Source organism: Pseudopodoces humilis, chromosome 4 (genome assembly GCF_049639895.1).
Source record: "Pseudopodoces humilis isolate 2021_Gansu_Grassland_sample_001 chromosome 4, ASM4963989v1, whole genome shotgun sequence".
In the NCBI taxonomy this organism is placed as follows: domain Eukaryota; kingdom Metazoa; phylum Chordata; class Aves; order Passeriformes; family Paridae; genus Pseudopodoces; species Pseudopodoces humilis.
Genome location: NC_142203.1, coordinates 56,230,622 through 56,249,181, shown reverse-complemented (window position 1 = coordinate 56,249,181; position 18,560 = coordinate 56,230,622).

The window sequence follows — 18,560 nt, the reverse complement described above, 5'->3', positions numbered from 1 at the left end:
GCTGAGACTGAATCCTAACTGGGACAAAAGCACAGCACAAGGAAGCTGATACTGCTTAAATCTGTGCTAGATTACTTTCTTCTTCTTTCCTTTCTATGGTTTAAGGAGTCAACAGTAAGCATAAAACATATCATGTCCCCAGTATGTGGCACTTCTATAAAGAGAACAAAATTTCCTTAAAAACTACAAAGGAGCTCCTGAGCATATGTTGTTATCAACGAAGTTTTTGACAATAAGCAAGAAGCAAAATAGAAAATACATTTTTAAGTAGCATTCCTACAGGTTTATTGAAAGTTCATTGTGAAACTACGGCACCTCCTATTAAGCCAAATCACAAAGAATCTATGAAATCAAAGACACAGCCATGAAACATATAATCAGCTGCTAAAATAGAAAAAAAACATGCTTGGAGGAGAACATTTTGCATTATAAAGGCAGCAACCAGCAGCTACAAATATGAAAGCAAAAAGGCATTATCTTGTGTTTCCAAACAATATTTGTGCACAGGGGCCTGAGATCTGAACAGATTTACAGCTTCCCTTTCTAAAAAAACTATGTTTTTATACAAAGCACAGATTAAAAATAGTATGCAGAAAATGGCTAGAAGATTTTAACAGTGAAGTGTTATGACCACTTCCTAACCCCCTCAGTAGCAGCTGCTTCTGCTAGAGAGGAACATGTGGTTTGCTGCATGACATTGTGGGAGATCAGCTGGTTTTCTCTTCAGCATTAGTCCCCTCAGTGCTGAGCTGGGGCACTCAAAAGCTTGTTTGAATAGTGGAAAAGAAGAATATCAAAAGGCGGATTGGAATTAGTATTCAAATGAATAGTGTGATATCTTCAAAGTGAGATTACCAGGGAAATAATATACAGCCATCTCAAAAAGAAGGTTGTTATTTTAAGAAATAAAATTTCACCAAGAAAAGAGAATATCGAGATCAGCCCCACCAAAACAGTGACTTTCAGATGGAAGGTAAATCTTTAATATGAAGCACTTCTTTACCCACTGTTGTGAAATTGGCAAATAGGTTTGAGAAGATTTTTATCCTTATCCAAATATATATCCTAACTTTTATCTATATCAAAATATCTAAAAATATCTAAAAATAAACAAATTAATAATTTCATATTTTCCCCAGAACCTAAGATAAAAACACCAAAGAGAATTTTTTATTAATGTAACTTAAAATAATTTTAGATTTATACTTCTGAATGAAAAAATACGAGAAACATGCATGCAAACAAGATGATTGGTTTATTTTCTTTGTTATTTGGTTACAAAAAGATTTGTGTATTTGCTTGTATTTATTTTGAGTAAAATATGAGCTATCTGTTCTTTTGGGGTTTGCAACAAAGGCTGGGTGATCTGGGGAGAGAGTGAGAGAACAAATGCAAGTGTAATGTAACTTGTCTGCAGCTTCTCAAGTGCTGTGAAAGTCACCAGAATAGAAGGACCCCTATAGAACTAATCTGTAATGCTCCTTTTCTGTAATGTTGGTACTAAGCTGTGTTACAATCAAAAGTGCAAACCAATAGGATTGTTGTATTACTGTATAGGTCTCTTGAAAAATCACCTTTCTTTTGGGCAAGGTAAGTAAGCTTTTAGTTGTCTTCAATATTTTTCTTGGTAGATTATTAACTTTGAAAATACCTTTGTTCATCAATTCTAGTTTTTGGTGGAAAATTGGAGGCTGCTTTTGATTATTTAGTGGTGAGTGAACCCCAGTGAATTCCTCAGATTCTGGGAGAGAGCTGAACGTTGACTATATTTGCATGGCCACATACTTGCTGCATGGGATTATGTGTATGTTGTCCCTGTTTTTTGCTTTTCATTTAAAAAAAAGGAAAATTTTGTGATGCTTTGTGGGCTATGCCAGTCCATGGATTACAGCTTGATTAATCCTGTCTTAGAGGTTGCTAGGGGTCAGAAGAGTGTGATACTGAAAAAATAATTGTCTGCTTGTTTTACTAAAATGATGCATGCATCTGTTGTACAATATTAAAAAAAATGTTTTTACACTTTGAAGCTAAATTTAAAATAAGTAACAGAAAGAACTTGTGATGAGTTGCTAGATGTGGAGTTTATTTCAGAAGGAATAACTTCCCTCTGTCTACCAGCTCCTGACCCACTTAGTTTGAAGAGAGCAGCCTCTGCTCCTGCTTTCAGAGCCACATACAGAGTAGTGTTTTGTAAACCCAGAGAAATACAGGTGTCCAAGAGAATTCTTCGTCTTTCTAAGCTTCACTTGACTGTCACTGCTATTTCTCCAGTGGAAAACTCATCTTTTTTTCTGTTTTAATCCATTTCTTTTACTGAAAGAACAAAAAAAGACTAGCATTTTTGTTCCTTTTGAAGTTGCCCTCAGAGCAAAATATGACCTTCTGCCTTCACAGTTAGAACATCTAAGAAACTTCTCCCATTGATGTCAGCACATCCCAGTGACCAGAAGAGTTGTCTCAGACTGACATGTGTTTTTGCTTCTGTGTGTGATTTATCCCTTCTTTATTCAGAGGAATACTCCACATCAGCATTGATGCCTTTTGGAAGTCACACACGGTACCTTCCTGCTCTGTAACAAAGATGTCTCTGCTATGGCACTCCATTCCTGACAGGTGACACACCTGCACAAAGAACCTGACCCATCAAACTGCTGTATGCCTGAACTGCACAAATTCCAAGGCTAGATAAGATATGTGTAAGATCTTAATTTATTAAAAAAAAAATACAGATTCTCATGCTCCTTCTGCTTCAAGTTCCTCTACCCCTTTATGCCTCAGATGCTGTTTGTCCTCTACATCCTGCTTACATGCTACTCACATCCTACCTTCCTGAAAAACACAACATATTGCAGGACTGACAGGGTGATTTCCTTGTGCCAGTGAAAGAGTGAAATATCTGCCCTTGATTTGTTCTCCTTAAAGAAAACATTTTCTGTGTAAATCCCCCAGACCTCATAGACTGTATTTTGTTGCATTTGGTAGAAGAAAAAGAAGCAAGAGTTATGTAACTGCAAAAAAAGAGAAACAAAAGGGTGCTGTTTGCAAGAACATAATGATTTTGTTATTTTAATTGCAAACATAATTATTTCATTATTTAAATTGCAAGGATATTGATAAGGTACTGACAGAATTTGAGAACCAGTTCCTCAAAATATTTGCCAGCAGACAGTTGAAAACAGCTAACTCTATGAGAATGTGTATGCTTTGGGCTTTTTTTCTAAACAAAATCTGCAGCTGTGCATCCTGATCTGCTTCAGGAGGGTAGCAGTTCACAAGCCATCAGCAGAACACGACATAGCTCAGAGTGATGTGATCTCGAGAAAGTGCTAAGCCTGTGCATATTTCTGTGCTCAATGACTCTTTCACTTGTACAAAATAGATGGAATATTTCACATGTGTAGTCATACTGCTGCCTGTGGATTACTGCTGTGGATGTGACCGGTGTCTTCTGTAATTCTGCATATTTGCGTGCCAGCAGCCACCTAAACCTTCACAAATACAGCTGAAAATAAGGTGTTGCAAACAAGTAAAGGAGCCTTCATGTATTACTGCAATAGACAGTTTTATTCATTGTACCAAGTTATTGTGCAAAATCCACATTCAGAAAAACACTGTCAAGGAAGAACCCTGACACAATTATTTTAATGGATCAGTTCTGCCTGCTCCTGCAACCTTATCCAACTGACACACACAAATGGACTGAAAACCCAGCTTTGTTATGCAGCCAGGTTATTGACAATTGCTTGAATAAAACAAAAGGGATTCTGCAATCATTAAACTTTCAGAAAGATTCAGCTAATTTACATGGCAGTTACTGAATATTAGTCTTGCCTTCTTCGTGTAGTATTAAATCAACAGCTTACTCAGAAATAATAGCTGAGACAGGGAATGAGTAAGTCCTTTGTGTGCATACAGTGATGGTTACCTGAGTGATGGTTAGGGTAATGCACATCTCATGGTACAGAACAATTTGACTTCTTTTGTGGAAGATGAATAAGTGTCTTCATCTTAATTCTCTGAGGTCATAGTTTTGTGCCTGACTTTCATCCACCACAGAAGCATGGTTAATAGTCAAATCTATTAATTTGAACCAGATTAACCAGATGAATCAGATTAATAACTTACTCTACATTCTGTGAAGATCATGATTATTTTTGTAGTGCAAACATCCATAGAGGGTCACTTTTCCCTCTGCGACTTGTGATGTAACTTGAACAAAACTTGCGGTGCCATCTAAACAGATAAAAAATATTAGGGTATCTGCTTTTAAAAAAACAAACATGTCTACTATACAATACATTACTCTGTTAAACTTCTATACCTGCTCTGGAAATTTAAAAATATATTTTTGATCTGCTGCAGCTGATTCATGTACCTTTCACAGGATACTTGGCAGCAGAGCAAATCAATTTGTAATAAGAAACCACTGCAATATTAGTTCAGAGACACACACTACAAAAACATCATAAAACATGTAACAGGTAGGCTCCAGTCACTAATTCTTATTTGCTATCTAGAGGAAAAAAACGCATTTTTCTGTGAAATTTCAGTAAACCTGCAGTCTAGTATAAAACATGATTTTTGATTAAATATATTGCATGACCAAATGAGTGCATCAGAAATGCTGATGGTTTTAAATCCTTCTTCTGTACAGCCTATAGTCTGGTGGCTCAGATCTCATTGCAGTATGTCACAACTGAGACTTCCTCAGACAAACAAGTGACACCAGCTGGACTTGTTATTATTGTTGTGCCATACTCTGCCTTTGGAGGCTTCATACTGCTAACAACCCTGAGCCACATTCTCTGGACTTCACGTGCTCAAAGCAGGAGGCCTGGACACAGCTCAGGAGACATAAAAACATGTGCTCAGGTCCTTCTGAAGTTAGTAGGGTATGAATGTGTGTTAACGTGCTTTGTAGAAAAGGAATGGAATTAGTTCTGAACTTAAAAGTTCATTACTGATTTACTGAAAGGAGCTTCTGTAGGCAGACTATTTACACAAGTGGAAGCTGAGGTACCCTTGATAGCATAACTTGGATTGGAATGAATCTGCTAATGTTCCATACGGCACTGCAGCTGAGCTGCATGGAACCATAGGTCAGTTGATTTTGGTACCTGAAGCAGCTGTCATCTCACCTTTGATGGCAAAGAAGTGGATTTGTAACCACAGAATCATAGAATGAGTTGGGTTGGAGGGGTCACAGTGATCAGGGACATCTCCAACTAGATTGCTCACAGCCCTGTCCAACCTGACCTTGAATGTTTCCAGGAATGGGGCATCCACCATCTTACTGAACAACCTGATCCAGTGTTTCATCACCCTCATCATAAAAATGTTTTTTTCTTATACATAGTCTGAATCTACATTCTTCTAATTTAAAACCATTACCCCTTGCCCTAATGCACAGGCTCTGCTAAAAAAAAAACTGTCCCCATCTTTCTTATTAGCACCTTGCTAAGTATAGAAGGCCACAGAAGGTGTTCCCAGTCTTTTCTTCTTCAGCCTGAACAACCCCAGCTCTCTCAGCCTGTCCTTGAAGGAAAGGTGCTACAGTCTGCTGATCATTTTTGTGGCCCTTCACCAGACCTGCTCCAACAGGTCCATGTGTTTCCTGTTCTGGAGCCCCAGAGCTGGATTCAGAACTCTGGGAGGGGTCTTACCAGAGTAAAGGGATAGAATCACCTCCTTTTACCTGCTGGTCATGTTTCTTTTAATGCATTATGTCATTGATGAAGGCATTAAACTGTATGGGTCCCAAGATGAGTAATGTGGTAGATAAAACTGTATTGTGTAATTCTTGGCTACTTCTACTTAATGAACCAAAGTTCTTTCAATGGCATGTAACCTAGCTTACATTGCAAAAAAAATTTTAAAAAAGTAATTTGGCTCCATATTCTGTTTAGCAAATTCACAAGTGTAAGAACTATATGTCTTATCTCTAATTTATGTGCATGTGGCATAATCCCTTTTTCTTTCTTTCTTTCTTTCTTTCTTTCTTTCCCTTGAATGAATTTCCCTAACTGATCCTGTGGAACAGAGATTACTCCATAGTAGAACTCTCCTCCTCCACCATTGTGCTAAATAAATTGAAGGGAATGGCTGTGATACTCTCTGATTACCACTGAAGGAAAGAAGTTTTATAGGCAAGTCTAATTTTGAAACCCATGTTGTCTAAGAGAAGAATAAATTCTTATGTAAATAATGTGTTGTATTCATTATATATATTCTTCCAGAAAGCTATGGGGAATTTCCCACTTAAAATCAAAATGAAATTTACCAGATATCGAGAGCTGCACTGTGCTAGTATTTCTGGAAGATGCTGGTGCACATTCTATATGTATTATTATAAATTAGTCTTCAGCTGCAAAAATAAAACCTTGTGTTCAAATACTTATCCTGCAGCTTGTTATGTTAGCTAATTTTAAAAGTAGTTTGAAGTAGGAAATCACATAACAAGGAGACAAAATATCTTGTATATGACTCACAATGTGGAAGAAAACCAAACCCATTGTAACAAGCAAGTGCTCATATATTTGCAATGAAACATTTTTTTAAAAAGATGGTTTGGATTTGGTTCTTTTTAATAAAGGAATCCACATGCCTGTTTTAGATCTGTTTAAAAAAGCACCCTACCATTGTAAATGTCATTTCTATGCACAGCATTTCCTATTTTCACTGTGATCTTTACTTTTCATGGGGGTGTAAATAAAGCAGTAGTTTCTTCTGTTCACTACTTCCATGACCTCCTGATGGTAGGGTCTAGTCCTCTCCTTGGGCTTCTCTGGGCTGCTGCCATATTAGTAATTTCCAGTGTGACACCAAAGCAGCAGTTGTAGGAGTTTTGTAGGTCTACACTGCTTCTTCACATCCACTGACTCCAGTTTTATATTCCCTTTCCAAGCAGTGAAATTTTGCGATCTTGCCAAGACTTGCTACGGCTGCATTTCCATGACTAGGCAAGGATAACAAGACACTTGCAACTGCATTCTCCACATCTGATACACATGCTTTAAAAGAAATCACTCACTTGGAAGTTGGCTATTCTGACATTCTTCTACGAAAAAAATAGATCCTGTTTCAGAATATTCCTGTTCAAAAACCTGTTTTCTGTCTGAATCAGTGTGCAGTTTAAATAACTGCATAAAGTGCTCATGAACTCTGTGTGTTTGTGCATCAGAACTTCCATGAATAGTGTTTTGTTCAGAGCACTGTTCCATGTCCAAATCTTCATAATCCCAGGAGTATGGAATATAAACTCCACTAAACAAAGCAAAAGTTGGCGAAGTAACATGAGCTATCTCCAGGGTAGAAGCACAAAAGACATTATCTCCAAGTAAAATAGATCTTTCCTTTATGCACAACGCCATGTTTCATCTTGCTTTAGGCTGTGTACCACAGTCTCACAACTACATTTTCTATCCTGGAAATTTGCCAGTATCTTTTATCCATATACAGTCAGTGGCAGAAAGTGTACAAGTGACCTATAAGGCTTTTGAAGCCTTGCACTTCGCAATAAAGAAAGATGAAAGTATAGCCTTGAGAGCATCCATCAGATGGAGAGGGCACTGCTGCAGAGAGGCATCAGGTGAACAAAGGAGTTTAAACATATGCATAGCTGGGACTGCTATTGTTGAAACAGGTTGTGTGAGGAGGGTTCAGTACATTTTCTACTAAATCTGTCTTCTGTAGTGTTAATATCACGTAGTTTCTGCACCAAGAACTGAAGGTGACTAAGAGATTCCAAGATTGATAAGTGAGTGATAAAATACTGAGACAAACTTGAAAAGATTGTAATCCCCAGAAAGTCCATGATGTCTGTAAATAGAAATATCGTAGTACCACAATCTTAGAAAAAATCTTAAGAAGAACTAAGAGCTCTTTTTACAGAGTCCACAGCTGCATTTTGCAATTTGCCCAACAAGGCATACAGGGAGAAGAAGGTGAATTTCAGAAAGCAAAGGAAGAAAAATAAGTTTTCATAGATACATTTGGTAGAAGACCTTCATATTCTTAAGGCAGAGGGCCATGGACAGAGGCACAAGTCGCTACATCCCCATTTTAGCACTGAAAATTGTGAAGACCATGGGATTACATTTCCCACAGAACTAGAAAGCTTTTGAGGGCTGATATTGTCAAGTGCTAGGACAATAGGGAAAATTTATTAAATTGGTTCCTAGTTGTCAAGTGTTGAGCAGGGCAGAAGCAGCTCATGAATTTTGGAAGCCTTGTTTTCCCAGTAAGTTAAAACTGGGCATTTAACGATCTTGTTAATTCTGCAGTCTTAAGCAGAGACCACAAACGTGTAAAATTGCACAGCTTTTTAAGGGAATACATTCCCAGTGTTTGTAATCTAGCAAGGCAGAGATGTAGGATTTAACCACCTCATATCTGCACAAGGACAGTTGCATATGGCTGATGCAGGTTCTGTCATTGCCTCTGTGACTGTATTACAACACAGACATAATCAAAACAGCTTTAAATTATTGGCTTTGGGAAATGCTAGCAATATTGCTTATCATACAAGTACTCTGATTTCCTGGGTGGGTTTTAAATCCTTTGTTGAGCTGTCTGCTATAAGAACCTGAACTTCCTGCTATAAAACTAATTCAGCTATAACTAGCAATGTGGTAGTTGCTGTAGAGTTGTTCAAAACAATGCTGCTTTGAGAAGCTCTTTAAACAGATACACCTGAGAAATTGTTCTTGCTTTCAGGCAATGTTTGTATACTGAGGAGGCATTGATGCATTTATCTGCTCTAAGATCCACACTTCATCTGTCTTGAATTGATGTGTAGTTCATATCACTCTGCTATGCCAGTTTATGGTTAATAATGACTTTTGTCTAGCTTTGCCCTTGTTTGAAAAAAACTATTTATCAGTCTGACCACATATCCCAGGGCACAGCCAGCAGGAGTGCGATAACCCGCAATGGCAGGCAGCTCAGCTGTGGGAAGGCAGAGGATATTCTTCCAAAGATCTTCACGGAACTACAGCAATGGCCACTGATACGAAAGATCCCCTTTGCTAGCTGCAGCTACTCTCTGGGAACATGTAGTGCCCTAGAGCAATCAGGTGTTCCTCAAGAGGTTTTGGCTGCAAGATCAGGTACATGGGTTATTATGATGTTAAAAGTGTGCTGCACCTTCACATGTTCCCTTCCCACCTTTCAACTCTGCTGTTCTCTGTTCCTTTTCAAACTTGCTCCTTCCCTTCAGTCATTCCCAGCACAAGTGTCCTCTAGCAAAGGCTGTATTTTGAAATTGCATTTTCTTTTCCATGTTGGGTGGTGTGTGATTTTGGAAGATTCTAATGTGCTTGTGTTTTACACAACCATTTCATACAACTCAGTGATGATATCCAGCCTGGACTAGGGTTAGATATAGCAACGGCTGTCAAGGCAACAGAATTAAGATTATGAAACACTAAATATATGTGAGTGTAATCAGAGTATGCTTTAAAAGTCAGGATATTAAAAGATAACATTATAAAATGAATTTCAGGACAGAGCAACATGGTCTAGTGGGTGACATTCCTGACTATGGTGGAGGCCTTGGAATGAAATGATTTTTAATTTTGCATCCAACCCAAGCTATTCCATGATTTTATTAAGAATCTGGAGTAAAAGTGAACAGAGAAATTAACAGCACAGGACGGCTTATAATTTCTGTAGGCTACTTCAGGTACCCAACAACATGGACAAGTGCCAGTCAGGTTCATTAGTCAACCCTTGGTTCTACCCAGCTTGATCAAATGAGGAACCACTGTTCCCACAAGCTGGCAGGGTGAAGGAGCCCCTGCTGGCGCTGCTGCCCATGCTGGGAGGCCATGGAGGGGATGTCAGGGTGGTGCCTGAACACCTGGACAGGCTGTAAATGGCCACTGAGCTGCAAGAGTGACCTGTTCAAAAAGTCATGGTGTGAACCAGGGAAATAGGCAGCACTGCTATTCAAGGTTTTCCCAAGAGGCATAGGAATTGAAGGAAACAGCAGGCAGTCCTAAGTACATTGTTTTGCTATGTAAGTGGAGGCTACAATTAAAAGCCTCTTTTACTCCAATTTCTGTCATATAACACTTATAAATCAGTATAAAGATAGCTGCAAAATTAGTCACAATCTGTAGCAATTGTTACAGAGATGAGTGTGCAATCATGCCTTAAAAGAGATATGATTTCTTGACATGTCTCCATAGCCTGATTTGAGTCATTTATTTCTTGAAATCTCAACTTCAGGGAAGGTTGAGTGCGCTCGCAAAGCTGTAGGTTAGCATGTCTTTTCTATTAGTCCTTTTTATTAATCTTTCTCTACCTGAAGATAAAATGAGCAGTATGTGTCTCTGTGCAGAGTTATAAAAATCTGATTGCGTTTTATTTTTTAACTCATCTGGTGCCAGCATTTTGTAGTTGTCTGGAGCCTGCTGAAGTGAGAAAGAACAGGAAGGAGGTGGTTGACAAGAACAGGCAACAGGCAATGCCTATTTCACAGTACACAGAAACACAGTGAAGAAATTCCTGTACCAGCTGTGTTGTACGAAGGGATGTCAGTGACATACAGGTGGAGAGAAACACTTAGCTCTGCAGTACTTATATTACTCCAACCCAGTATATTACATACTCCAACCCAGCCTATGCCCTTCCTTATTTTCTTGTTTTATAATGGAATGAGTTACAAGTCCTCCACAGCAGAGCTGGTGTGTATGTTTTCATAGGGTTTTTGACCAGAATCCAAACCTCTGCAATGTAAATTTGATGGTTCTTCCAGTAACTCTCCTCCTGGTGAAATCCCATGAAACAGTTGAACTGGAAAATGGGATCTGTGGGGAAAAAGGGTGTGATTTATTTTCCCATGAGTATGAAGAATGCAATAAAGGCCAGGTCCTCTCCCAGAGAATATGGGGAGGCAAAAGAGCCATTACTGAAAAGGGCTCCATGTTAGATGCATTTCATCCAGTCAGGAGAACTCCAAAACATAGCATCAATCCAATTAAAATAACACTAATGTTGTCAAAGGACACTTTTCAAGTAAATTAACAACTACTGCAGCCGGTACCATCCTATGTAGACTGGGGTGAATTTGGTGATCCCATTGGCCCTTAAGCAAAATTTTTTTCCAATGTATTAAAGCATCTTCCTAAAATTGTTGGTCCTAAGGTTCTGTTGCAAGACTCCTTTGTTGTTTGAAGAGCAGTGATTCTCCAGTCCCACATCTGGTGGGATATTATTTGGGATATTTATTTCCAAGTATGGAAGCCACTGAACAAGCTATCCAAGATATTTCACCATGACCTCCATATATCTCTTGTTTTACAATGCCAGTATAGTTTTATCCTAGGGCGGCAGTTTGACCCAGGTAATCCAGTTCCTTTTAACAGGACTGCTTTTATTCTAACAGCCCTTGAACTAAAAGGAAGCTTGCCTCCATGTCTGACATGGGATATAATTATTTTTGTCTAGGTGAAAAAGTCCCTGCAAAATGCTTGGTACAGCAAGGCTCTAACTCATGCAGATTTAATGCAAAAATACCCTGTAGAGTGCCATGCTGCCACTTTCCTTCAGTTCATGGGGTCTCTGCTCTCATGACTTGAGAAAAAGGAAGGAAATTTACACTGTGTAGGAACATTGATTGGTCTGATTTTTTATTTTTTTATTTTTATATTATGCATAAGAGCTGCTGACATGTGCAAAAACATTTTACTAGGTGTGATCAGGAAGTAAATTGTGCCTGCCCTCCAGCATGGTCCAGCAAATTCTTCCAATAGCAAGACCAGTAAGTTAATCACAGTATTTGCTAACTTAATCTCATTGTTCATATGCTGCTTTTCCATTAGAGTGTGGCCCATTGAAATTGAGAGTTTACATGTTGCTCATTTGGGGCAGGTGTTTCTAACTGTCTAGAATACTCTAATTATTATTTTTCTAATTAAATTAGGCTTTTTAAAAAGGTTAACCATGACATTTTAATAGCTTCAGCTCATATTGATATTCTGAGGACACACTTCAACTCAGACACTTGTGACTGAAAAGGATGTTTTTTCCAATTAAGAAATCTCTTTTTAAGGGCTTCTCCTAAACGACATCTATTTTACAGGAGGATGTGGACTATAATATAATTTGTTTCCCTGGCTGCACAATCTCATAGTTCAGCAGGTAGCCCTTTCAAATTGTTTTGTTACAAAATTTTAACCTTCAGGATACAAATTGTTTGCAGACAAAAAAAGAGAATAAAAAAAATTATTATGAACAGTTAGTTGTAGTCAATCCACGCACATTTCTTTCTAATGCATGAGGGAAGATTCTAAAGAAATACAGAGAAAATTTATAGACATACCAGATTCGTTAAATAGTGTATCTGAGACTTCAAAATACTCCTGCAAGTATGTACAGGCTGCTGGAATACAGTTACAGTTCCTTTCATTTTGCCTTTACAAATTGTACCTGGGGTCCCCCACAGGGACTTGCACTTTATTCTTTTCTGTATTGCCCAAGCAAAGAAAAAAGACAGGAACTATCCCAGGTGACCTACAGATAAACACTTGTCAGGATTGTATGGATACAGCCAGGTGAGGGGGTTAAAGTTGGAAGAAGGAATCTGTATGGTAGTGACTTAGTATTTCTGCAGCATGTTTAGTGAATTCCAACCAAGTACAAGGAAATAAAAAGGAGGGAATAAAACTTTTAAAGACTGGGAAGAAAATATGGCCCTTTGGTGACAGAAGTCAGCTTCTTAACACAGAATGGAAATAGGATTGTGATTTTCCAGGAGGGTCCTTGAAGATGAGGACAAGTAATTTATCCTTGTTGAAACACAGAGGAGGTATTGGAGAAATGCAGAGCAGAGAAAGATGTCCAAAATATCAGACCAAAGACAAAAAAGATGTTGTGGTTTTATTTTGTTCTTTGCTTGATAATTGTTAATTGGTAGTAATTATCAGGCCAAAATTATACTATTGATTTAATACAAATTTTTAATGGTCAAAATCAGAAAAAAGCATTTTGTTTGCACTTAATGTTTTTCTATTTTAATTTTGAAGTACACCTTGAAGATAGTTACGCTTACTAAGAGCTGGTGGGATGAATTCCATGACTGGAGTGTGGCTATCAATGGCTACAGGCTGGTCAGAAAGCAACAGGGGCAGAGAGGCTGCCCTCTAAGTCACCTGTCAGTTGGGAAATTTTCATGAACACTGTCTTCAACAGTAAAAAATTAATTACTCAAATCACATTAAGTACCCTAACTTAACTATAAACAACAATGCAACTTTTAAGAACCATTTTCCTATTTAACTAAGCTTAAGGATAATGGTTATTGTATTAACATGAGTTTGTCTTATATTTTAGAAGGTTTTAAATAACAAATTTTCCATCTTGAAATATTTTGTGACATTACTGTATCATGGAAAGAGATACTTTGAGAGACATTAACTAGGACTGGGAATAACAACTCAAAATTTTATTTTGTTATATCTCTGTGTGACTTGTTTTGTACCACTGCTCTAACTGTGGTTCAGTAGAAAGGAAAGAGAATGGACAAACTCCTTGACAGGACAAAAGAGAAAGAAATGCTGTCCAAAAGTCTCCATTAACCTAAAAAGCACAAAATGATGAGAATCATGAGTTAGTTGTTAGCTGGCTTTGGAATCAGCAGTGCCTGGAACTGATTATTTCTGGCTCTGTCAAAAGGTCTAGCTGCAGTGAACTGAATTACTATAGATGGTTTCAAGGGATAAGGAAAGATAAATGAGCCAAACGAAAAAGCCTTCAGGAAATTAAATGAAAATACAGACTTTGTGCTCTAACACAATATCACTGCTAAAACTGAGTGCAAGGGAAATAATGAATTCATCAGAGCAAGCAGATGGGCTTAAATGTTATTGCATCCAAATAATTTCTGACATAATTTTCCTCTATAGAGTAAGACAAGGTGGTGACATCATACATACAAACTTCTATCTTGTTTCAACTTTGAAGCATATTTAATCTATTTTTTGCTAATTAGACAAGATTCAAGCAATTGCACATCAGAATGTAAAGACACTCAGGCAATGATCTCTGAATTATGTCATTCTTTATTACTTTTTGTAATAAAGTATGTCCATTTGCTTTTCCTAGCTTGTGCTATGTAGCAGAAAATCTCTGAGTACATATTTCTGTGAAGGATGGAAACAATTTTGTTGTAAATAAAAATACTGTCAATAAATGGCATAAATAGATAATCCAAGACAATATATGCATAAAAAGAATACTAGGAATAAAAGAACCATAAGCTCATAATAAGCTGCTAAAATGGAGAGGAATACATGAGGCAGTGCATGTAAGTCATATTATCTAACCATCTGGTATAAAATCCTTAGTAAAGGAGTTGGAGGTCAAAGTACCTGATGTAACTAAGCTTTCTGCAAACTGAGAGTATGACATGAAGGGTGAGAAGAGAGTTTGCTGACACCCAAGTATCTTAATTTAAAAAAGGTTTTACTCACTGATTTTCATAATAGACACATTTAATACATTATAAACTCCTTTTAGAACTCACTGTTTAGTCTAGTAGGCAGTTAGGCACCCCAAACTTTATAAAGTAATGATTAACTTGCTCATTTGTGGGGAAGCTCTTACTGGCCATAAAAACATATATAAACATATCTTTGAACTTTGCACCCTTCTTACTAATTTTATTGCATTCAGTGTGCCCCTGTGACTGAAGGGATAAATGAGGATTTAACAGGTAATAGGAATAATCTATGGAGATGACCCCATTTCCTTCACCCAGCTGACTTTTGCACACAGCTGTCTGCACTGTGCAGAGGATAAAGAATAAAAGAAGTTACATGAGGTAGGAGGGGTAAATAAATGTCTTCTCTTTTAGAATTTTAAATAATGTATAGCAAACAGATCTATTACCCCAATAAGGCACAGGCTTTTTTTTTTTTTTTTCTTTCTCTTTCCTGGTTGTTGGATTAAAGCATTGAGAAGTTGGGATCCAATCCAGGATTTTGGACAAGATGACCCAGAGGTCCCCTTCAACTCTAGCAGTTCAGGGAGTCTGGCTTTCTTTAGCAGTGAGAAATGTCATATTTGTGTAATAGTCCCAGAAAGTAAGATAACAGAAAGAGAAAATGGCATTAATGGGTGTCATGTCTGGTGTGCCAACTCTGATTTACCTCAGGTGATGCTGGTACGGAAGTGTCTCAGGCCTGGGAGCTGTGTATCCCTCATCTGCACCTCTTCTACATCTCTCACCAGCTGGATATAGCTGAAATAGATTGAGGAGAGAGCAGATAGCTTCACATAATAAATATATGATGAGAAATGTATCCAGTGTCAGAAAAGATTTTGGAATATGGGAGATGTGGAGGAAGAGAAGGAAAATACAAATAAAGAGAATATATAAGCTATTTCCCCCAGAGTTTCTGCACCCTTAAGAGTAGATCTTCAATTTCTTTCAAAAACTATGCCTTTACACTGCTGTGATTTAAAGCACAAAATAGGCACAGGTTTTTTTTCTTATTATGAGGAAAAGTAAAATTAATTGTCTAAATGTGCCACAGGCACTCTATGTCTTCTACCACGCATAAAGTGGTCTCCTGCATTCAACACTAACATACATTGTTTTTCTGTGAGTAATTGAGGAAAGGAGTGATTAGGGTCTGTTGGTAAAATTCTGATGATGATAAATGATGATTACTAATTATGATGGATCTTTTTATGAGAAGATTTATTAATGTTAATACGACTCCATTCTATTTCCAGCAAAGGAAATCCAGCTCCTTCTATCAAAAAATCATCTGCTAATTTCCTATATCAGGAGCCTAACAAAAGCTGCCTGCTCCCCCTCTTAGTGTATGTATGAGTGAGTTTTTCTGACCCTTGACACTGCTCAGTTGATTAACTGGGAAACAAAAGCAGGGGATGGACAACTAATTAGCTTATCCTCAGCAATTTAGAGCAAGCCTATTTTCAGCACATTTAGGTTATACCAGATGTTGTTCAAAGATGTTTATTTGAATGTGATGAGCAACTTACTACACCATTCACTCGTTCTGTGTTTTTCCTCATGTTACCTTTATATTTCAGCTTTTACATTTTTCCCATTGTGGCACTGAAGGTTAAAGAAATCTCAGAAATAAAGACTTACTTAGTTGTTTTTGGGCAGATTCCCCTCCATTATTTTTCTTTCTCTCAGACCTTTGTTAAACTGAAGTAGATGAAGTAGCTGGAGGTGTTGGAAACAGTTTCAAGTTTGCAATTTGTAAATAAACTTGTGTGTTCTTCTGCTTCAAATAAACAGCAACTAAAGACACAAAAGCCTATACACAATAGTCACCTTTCAATAAATTGAATTCCATCTGAGATAAGATTTATCTAAATCTAGGAATTTAGCAGTTGAAGAAAAATTACTGGGGATTGGATTTTTGGCAAAGTGGAACATTTTCATGTCCAGAAGTAGAAGGAACAGTATTTTTGCAAAACCTAGATCATCTGTAGCACTGAGAAGTTATATTAACCAGCCTTTAACTACCTAAAAAGCAGACATTTATGTGTAGAGAGTCTATCTTAAGACATTTCTTTGTTGTAACTCCCTGATTCTCCATTGCTCTTATGAGGTGTGGAGAAGGTGCCACTGGCAGGGCGTGTTCTAGTCATTTTCTGTCAGAGCTGATGGCAGACCACACCCACAGCTTGCAGCTGGAGTCAGAGTTGGATTAAATCCTAATTGTAGAATTACAGAGTCATTTAGGTTGGAAAAGGCCTTGAAGATAACCAAGTCCAAGCACTAACGCAGCACTGCCAAGCCCAGCCTAGACCATGTCCCCAGGTGACAAGTCTGCACATTTTTAAAAAACCTCCAGGGACTGGGATTCAACAACTTCCCTGGGCAGCCTGTTCCAATGCTTGACAACCTTTTCTGTGGAGGAATTTTTCCTAACATGTAATCTAACCCTCCTCCCGCACAACTTGACTCATTTCCTCTCATCTTACTGTTTGTTATTTGGGAGCAGAGAACTGATCCCCATCTGGCTACAATCTCCTTTCAGGTAACTGTGAAAACTAATAAGGTCCACCCCTGATCTGCCTTCTTTTCTCCAGGCTAAACAGCCCCACCTCCCTCAGCTTCTCCCCATATGACTCGCTCTTCAGACCTTTCACCAGCTCCATTGCCCTTCTCTGGACATGCTGCAGCATCTCAGTATCTTTCTTGTAGTGAGGAGTCCAAAACCAAGCACAGGATTTGAGGTATAACCTCAGCAGTGCTGGAGTAAAAGCAGAAGTGCTTCCCTGAACTTCAGGCTCAGTGTTTTCCTGGCAGGTAGACAAGTTCTTTCCCAGCGCTAGTGCAAATGGGGACTCAAGAGTGGGTCACATCTGGCATCTTTGGCCTCTACAGCCAACCCACAATCACAACCATCTTTGTGGTGTGAGGCAAATCCTTTTACTCCCTTAGAGACTTAGCTCCCTGACACATCTTATTGTTGCACCTTCCTCACTGCTGAGGAAGCCTTTGCAAAAGTCTTCTAAGGCAGCTGATGTGTATTCTGGAGTGGATGAGCCCTGAACACACCCTCACACCCTGGACACACCTTCCTGATGGGACTGGTATGAGAAGAGAGTACCAGTGCCTGGGCTGTGAGGGAGGCTCAATAATGGAGCTGAACAAAACACTTTGACTTTGGCCTTGGGATTTCCTTCAAAAGCAGTGTAGACTTACCCTGTCTTCCTGGAGACCTGTACAGAATACTTGAGAACAAATATCCTCAAGGTCTATTTGATTGATGGTTGCTGTTTTAAAGTGTTGCAGAAAAGTATGTATCTTATCCCTACAATTTAACAAGGTCATAACTGTGCTGTAATCTCAGGGGATTGCCAAAAATGAAAGGAATGAGAGCATGCTTATTAGATTTGCTAATGACACTAATCTGCAAGGGACTGTGAGTATGTTGGAAGACAGGATTGGAATTTAAAGTGATCTTGACAAATTGAAGGTATGGTCTGAAATAAATAGGATGCTATTCACTGGGGATAGACACAAGGAACTGCATTTATGCAGGAATAATCAGGTGCACAAATAAGAGGACCAACTATTTAAGTAGCAGATCTTTATATGTAGGTTTTATGGATCACAAACAGAGTACAAGTCAGCAACAACATGTCCTACCCTTCCCCAACTGCCAAAGAACTGAGATATTCCGCAATGAATAACATAAACTCCAGACTGTGGGGATGTGCAAAATTATACTCCTTCTTTCCTTGGGACCAGCTGTGCCACAGCTGGACTGCTCTATCCCACTGGAGTATTGTCTCAGTCCAATAAAATGTTTGAAGTGAGACTACAGATGATTCAAAAGGATTCAAATGCTTGATGGTGTAGAATATATTACTTAAGAATAAATTGATTAAATTAGTTGGTCTTAGTCTTTGCATATTGCAAAAATTGCTATGTGGATGTCTCAAAATAATTTGTGATGGGTAATTAAAAAAATTAATGTGTGGTGTGTAGTTTCATTCGACTAGACCTGCAGCTGCAATTGGAAATGTCTTAAAGTATTTTTGCAATAAAAAGATTTTAAACC